This window comes from Anastrepha obliqua, chromosome 3, assembly GCF_027943255.1.
Source record: "Anastrepha obliqua isolate idAnaObli1 chromosome 3, idAnaObli1_1.0, whole genome shotgun sequence".
In the NCBI taxonomy this organism is placed as follows: Eukaryota; Metazoa; Arthropoda; class Insecta; order Diptera; family Tephritidae; genus Anastrepha; species Anastrepha obliqua.
In genome coordinates this window covers 54573526-54581325 of record NC_072894.1, presented here as the reverse complement: position 1 = coordinate 54581325, position 7800 = coordinate 54573526, and positions in this window count along the sequence as shown.

The window sequence follows — 7800 nt, the reverse complement described above, 5'->3', positions numbered from 1 at the left end:
CTTCAAAGAAACGTATTTGCATATATGGGACAACTAAGTTCAATTGCATCTTTATTAAATATAGTGTTGCACGCATATGTGTGCACTGAAGCAACATGACCTACCTCACGAGCAAATATTCGAATGAACGAATTCCTGCAAATGCTAAAACAACTTCTTCTGCATATGCATCGGCGTATGTGCATGTGCGTATATGCACACCTGATGTCCTAACTATATCTATCTATGTACGTTCAATTGATCAAATCAATAAATTCTGTTTACAAAACGCTTCATTACCAGGCACACAGGAAGATGGCATATGCAAATATAAATATGTGAATTGAATTCAAGCAAAACAATGCTTATTAATATACACATATGCATGTACATACAACCGCACACACAGGGCACTCGCTTTATTCCTCAAAATTCGTATGTCGTTCAAAGCTAAAATTCTATGCCTAGCGACTACAAGAACAAAATGCAGTCCTAGACGCAGGCGTAGCGGCCATCATTCTAGTTGCCATAGCGCTGAACAGTCGCGGCGGCGCCGAACAATTTCAACTATTGTACTGTGCAACAAAAACTCATCATCAAAAAATTCATTGATAAATTCGAGCTCATAGTTCTAAGAGCAAGAACTTTCATTCATAAAACGAGCCGCCCATATGCCAATTTTCTCGACAATTCGAAAATAGTCAATATTGGAATATTTCGCGTTGAATTATTTGCCAATATTTGGTAAATCTTGAATTTTTGTCAAGTCGAGTGCCCGCGGCATCATACATATGTATGCATCAATATATGTACGTAAATATGTGTTCTAAATTCTCGACAACAATAGCAAATCGAAATATTTTTTCTGTCGCAAGTGCTCGCAGCCTCATATGTATGTATGTCTATTGAAGTTTGTATGCATGTATTTATGTATATGCGTGTTTGCTTTTGCACGTCCATATGAACGATTTTTCATATGCAGATATTCATTTGATTTAGCTGAACGAATGCCTATGAATGTGCGCTGCGCCTTTGAATGCGCGCTGGATTTCTTGAGAAGCTTTACCGTTTTATCTTGAGCTGTGGCTGGTGAGCATACATACACACACCATATACATATGCGCAAATGTATATAAATTCACAAATTCACAAATTTACATTTGCATATGCCATCTTCCTGTGCGCCTGGTAATGAATCGTTTTCTATAGAGGATTTTGATTCAGTTGAAGGGATTCAACAAAGTTTTACAGACACCAGACAGACAGACATAACATATGTATATAATTTTGGATGATTTGGAAAAATTCAAATATATAGGTCATATTAAAAAGCTACCTAACATTCTTTGCTTCTAATCACCAACAAATTCTTATCGACTGCTGCTAAATTTACATAATTCAGCCCCTCACTGTTAATTTTTGTTGAAAAATGTGTCTATGGTGAATTGTCTTCGCGAGACGAGTACCCCTCGAAAATGAACACTTTCCAGTCATTAAGACTTCTCTATTCATTAACGTTCTCTGCATGTAGTTAGAAGTCACAGCACAGTACTCATGCAAATTTGTATGGACAAATTTAAAACGCAAGACGGCACGGGTTATCTACACTAATATTATAAAGAGGAAAACTTTGTTTGTTTGGTTGTAATGAATAGGCTCAAAAACTACTGGACCGATTTTAAAAATTCTTTCACCATTGGAAAGCTACATCATCCACGAGTAACATGGATTATATTTTATTTTGGAAATAGGGCTCGAGATATAGGTCAAAACGTGGACCCGGGTAACCTTCGGATGTGTATGTACAATATGGGTATCAAATGGAAGCTGTTGGTGAATGCTTTAGTCCAGAGTATTTTTCATGCCGCTACGTGACTGGGGTCTCGAGATATAGGTCAAAACGTGGACCCGGGTAACCTTTGGTTGTGTATGTACAATATGGGTATCAAATGAAAGCTGTTCATAAGTGCTTTAATACGGGGTAATTTTCATACCTATTGATGACTAGGGTCTGGAAATATATGCCAAAACGTGGACCCACCGTGTCTTTGCACCGAATTAAACCAAACTTACACACATTGTTAAGGAGGTATTGAAAATGGGTTTCGTAAAGTTTGGTTGTAATTCGGAGCACTGGCAACGGGTACAGCGTTCTTTTGAGCCAGCTATAATGTCGCTTACTTTTTTAACGCTTGGGGCGGAACTGAACTGTCAAATTGACAGTGTGAGTTACAATGTGTCAATATTTCTTTCTGATTAGGATGCCATAAGGAAAAAACGTAAGTGCAACATGTAAAAATTGTTTGTGAATTTTTTTGGAGTGGATTTTGGAACAGTGAATAATTTCTTATGAAATTTGAGAATTTAATGTGAAATCCGAATGAAATTATGTGTTCGTGGAAAAAAAATTTTTTTCGTTTTGTTTTTTGAAAAATATAAACGGATAATGGTTAAAAAAGCTCCATCATAAAACATATAAATTGAAACGAAAAATTCATGGATGATCAGGAAAAAAGACGATTGTTTATTCATATGCGTTGATTTGAAATTTAAAAACAATCTTCTTTTTTCCTGATTTTCAATTTATATTTTATATTTACTCAAAAACAAATAGAAAAACAAAAAATATTGTTTATTCCAAAGCGCTTGAATAAAGAATAAAGAAATAAATAATATGAAAATCATATATTTTCTGTTCTAAGCCATATCTATTCTATTTTAGTGTGCCCAGCGAAGGGGGCCGGGTTTGCTAGTCGTCTATAAATCGAGCTAAAATTTTTTTCTAGACAATATAGGCTTATTATGACACTTTTAAGCAGGTATGCGTAAAAACATATTGAAGTTGAAATTTACGGTTTGTGCGCTGAACTGCATTTTGTTTACTCTGGCAGTAGCTTGCCTCCCAGCCTAGATAATCGACATTGACTAAAGTTGAGATAATGGTTGGGTTGGGCTAAGAAAACTTTACTGAAAATATGCACGTTCTTGTATACCCTCGTCAAAAAATTGAACTTAAATAAACTTCCGTCGCAGCCCGTTTATCCAATGATTACTGTAATTGATCGCATGTATTTATTTACCAACCAACAAAGATGTGGTTTTTAATTTTTAAATAACCTTATATATTTAAACATATATTTAAGAAATGAAGTTGCCTCTACCCGAAATATTTTGACAGATTGTTTCCTAATGTTGACCGCTAATTTGTTGCCAGATGCTGTGTGAGATCTATTGAGATATTTTACCAATCGCCGGTCAGGTTTTGGCTGTTTGTTAGACAAGACGTTACTTTATGCCTAAGGACTATTTGTGACTTGCAATTTATGTACGAGCGTAAATATCGTGAACCATCGATATGTTTTAATAATCGACTAATATATCTCGAGCTCTCCCATCACTATGGCTACCTTGGCTGGCTTCGAAATAGCGTAACCTGTAAGCCCAGTTTTCCGAATGGCTCTTGAAAGGCTTGCTCGATTCTCTGAATCATGAACGAATTGTTCACCGGTACTTTATGGCACTTTACAAAAAAGTCTAACGACATCGCAGATCCGACTGATGATACTAACGGGGGATTTTTTAGCTATTATCTTTCTAAACAGTTGGTTTAAACAGCTGACGCACGTTTCGTGTTTTGTTTCACTGTCAAACATCTTCAGTTTGGTCTATAATTTAACCATGAAGCGACTTACAAGCGAGCAACGCTTGCAAATCATTGAATTTTATTATAAAAATGCGTGTTCTGTTAAGAAAGTTTATCGCGCGCTTCTTCCAATTTATGGTCAGTTTAATCGACCCACTGAAGCGGCTATTCGAGCTATTGTGACTAGATTTAGAACCAAATTTACATTATTGGACATCAAACCAACAAAAAGGTTACGTAGAGTGCGAACTGAAGAAAATATCGCAGCTGTATCGCTGTAGAGAGATGGGACTGCCAACGCAAATTAAAAAACAAAATAGTGCAATGCCGACAACAACAAAGCCAAAAGTATGGTACTTTCCTAACGATGTTCCAGCAGAAGCAGCAACTTCTTTACAGAAAATGAAATAACAGAGCTTACTTTTGAGCTAATATCAAAACTAAAAGAATGTAAAACAAAACATGAGCAATTTAATGTAATAGCAAAATTAGCGATTAAGTTTGTGTATTCTAATAGTAAATGATTGGCACAACAAAACTAAAGGTAATATATTGGAACTGCCGTAGTATCCGAAATAAATTTATGGAGCTTTTCGATTATCTTGTTAAAAATGATATTGACATTTGCTTACTCTCTGAAACGTGGCTGAAACACACGGACAAACTCTGTAACCCAACATATGTTTGTATACGCAAAGACAGAGAAGCAAATGCAGGTGGTGGTGTCGCCGTATTAATTAAGAAATGTATTAGTTATAAAGGGGTTTTCAATAAGGGCGGGTAGATGTTGAAATGGAATAAAATGGCGTTTGCTGTGTGGCACATAGCGCCGTCCTGCTGGAACCACATGTCGTCTAGGTCCATATGGTTCAATATGGGTCATAAGAAATTGGTTATCATCGTTGTGTAGCGCTCGCTGTTGACGGTGATCGCCTCACCAACGTCGTTTTCAAAAAAGTACGGACCAATGCCGCCGCCGGCCCAAAATCCACACCAAACGGCAACTTTTTGAGGATGTATTATCACCTGGTGAACCTCGTGTGGATTGGTGTCGTCCCATATACGGCAATTTTGTTTATTAACACAGCCATTCATCCAAAAATGCGCCTCGCCTCTAAAGATGATTTTTCGCCCAAAACTGGGGTTCTCTTCCAAACGAATCGAAGCCCAGTCAGCGAACAAACGGCGTTGTCATATGGTTATCAACTTTGAGCTCCTGGGTTAGTTGGATCTTGTACGGGTGTGTGCCCAAGTCCCGACGCAAAATTCGCCAAGTTGAAGTCTGCGAAAGGCCAAGTTCTTGTGAAAGGCGAGGAATAGACTGCCTCGGGTTCTGCTGTACACTTTCACGGACCACTGCAATGTTCTCGGCTGATCTTGCGTTCCTCGAACGTACAGGTGTTGGCTGATTGTTTACTGACCCGGTCGTCTCAAATTTGGCCACCAAACGTTGAAGAGTCGACTTTGAAGGGCTACCACGTTAATGAACACTCATTTTGATAATAAAGTTTTATCATTTGAATGTGCTGTTCAATCGTGTAACTTGCCATGATGATTTGGCATAAACAACTGAATAATAAACAAAAGATTTGACAGATGTCACCAAAACAAAATGGCTGCCACAGGGCGCCAAAATCGACCCGCGCCAATTAAAAAACCCTTTACTATGATACCGCCTATAAGTACGGAGGTTATAGAAAACATTGGAATTGAAATTATGTCTTCAGACAATAAAAGAATTAAGGTTTTTAGTTCTTATTTTCCGGGTGGCGCAAATAGTTTAGAACTTAAGAACAAATATAAAAAAAAGATTTGAGGAAACTTTTTAATATTAGTGGAAATTTCCTTTTTTGCGGCGACTTTAATAGTAAGCATCGAAATTGGGGAAGTGTAAGAGCGAATAGCTGGGGAAATATACTAAATGAGTTTACCACATTCTTTCCAATAACAAAATCGCATTCAAACCAGCCATCGTATATACCGTCATCTAATACATTTTCCTCCTCAAACTTAGACTTAGTACGAGTACTTTCAAATATACCCATGCATTTGACCCAACCAATAGTTTTGAATGAATTCACTTCAGACCATTTACCTGTGAAATTTTTACTAAATTTATATTTTTCTCACTGTGAAAATCTTTAAGTGGATTACAGTAAAACAAATTGGAGTGTTTATCGACGATCTATAAAAAATCGTATAGCGTAATGTGCCCGTTTTTCGGCGTTTTCCATAGTTTTGGCCAGCGTCTCGGCCGATATGGCGGCTATTTCCCGTCGAATATTGGCCTTAAGTGCGCCTAGTGTCTTTGGCTTGTTGACGTAAACCTTAGATTTCAAATAGCCCCAAAGAAAAAAGTCCGGTGGCGTCAAATCCGGTGATCGTGGCGGCCAGTCAAAATCGCCGCTTTTTGATATCAAACGGCCAGGGAACAAAGTCTTCAATAAGTTGACGGTGGCTCGTGCTGTGTGTGGTGGTGCGCCATCTTGCTGAAACCAGAAGTGCTCCATACCATTTTCACGAACAATCGGCATCACAAAATCGGTTATCATGGCCCGATAACGCTCTTGATTGACGGTCAATGGTTGGTGTTGACCATTTTCAAAGAAGAACGGCCCAATGACCATATCAGCGCAAATGCCACACCAGACTGTAACTTTTTGGTCGTGGAGAGGTACCTCTTCAATAATTTGAGGGTTTTCAGTGGCGTAGAAACAGCAATTTTGCTTATTTACGGTTCCGTTCAAGGAGAAATGGGCCTCATCACTCATAATGATTTGATGCCAAAAATCCTCATCAGTTTGGGCCATTCGGACGACAAAATTGGCATATTCCAAGCGACGAGGCTTGTCGGCCGGCAACAGTTGTTGATTTAGTTGTATTTTGTACGGGAATATCCCCAAATCCAAACGAATGATACGTCGTAGAGTGGTCCGAGGGATGTCCAACTGAGCAGAACGACGATTACCTGACGTTCGCGGCGATGACTCGATACTGGCTCGTACGGCCGCGATATTTTCGTTAGATCGTCTTGGCCGCTTTTTATTTGGACGTCGGGTATTAGCCACAGTGCCGGAAGACAAAAATCTTTTGTGCATTTGCTTGATTGCGTTCTTTGACGGCGCACTTTTCACTTTATTTTTTTTTCTCCACGCACGTTGCGTTTTTACAATCGAGAAGGAATTTTGAATGTACAGCTGAACAATTTCAGCGCGTTCTATTGGGGTGTACTGTTTCATGGTATAAATCTCCTTCGACTGACGCTTCCAACGCGGTATGTCATTAGCTGATCTGAAATTACAGTAAAAAGTTATAGGGTTACTCAATGGGTCAGTTTAATATGGCCAACCCTGTACACTGTATAGCTTGCCAAAAAATGTCGATGATATTGTCTTGACTGAAGATGTTGACAAAAATATAGAAGTTTTCTATGAAAGTATAAATACTGCAGTCAGAAGCGCTGTTCCGCTTAAAGTTCCAAAAACTAACTTTTTAAAACTTCCATATTTCATCATCAGTCTAATAAGGGTAAGAAATTACCATCGTCGACAGTGGGGTCGATATAGGCAAAAGTCTGACTACGACCTATTAGCATACTATTCTGCAAAAATTCGAAGTGAGATTTTCATATATAGAAATGAATCATGGAAAAAGAAACTTAGCTCGATCGAAAAAAGAAGCCCGCCTTTTTGGAATATTTGCAAATTATAACGAAAAAAGCATGCACAAATACAACCATTGCAAGACGATGATAAAGTCGTTTTCCTCGACGATGAAAAGACAAATCTTCTTGCTTATAAATTCCTCGATTATCATAAAGCATCTGTTCACCTAGGTACGTCACAGATAGAAAATTTGGTAGCCCAATCAATCGATAAAATTCATTCGCAGTTTTTAGACACCCCTGAGTCCGAATACGTAACAGATGAATATGTTCGAGATCTTATATACGAGACACCATTACGGAAATCAGCCGGGCACGATGATATCAAAAATATTATGATTATGATTCACTGCCTTGTGAAGCAGTGTTGTATTTCACCTACATTATAAATTCTTGTATTAAATTGCAATATTTTCCTAAAGCCTGGAAAACAGCAAAAATTGTACCTATCTGGAAGCCAGGTAAACCTAACAATATTGCTGAGAGTTAGCCTCTTTTAGCCTCTTAAGTTCCC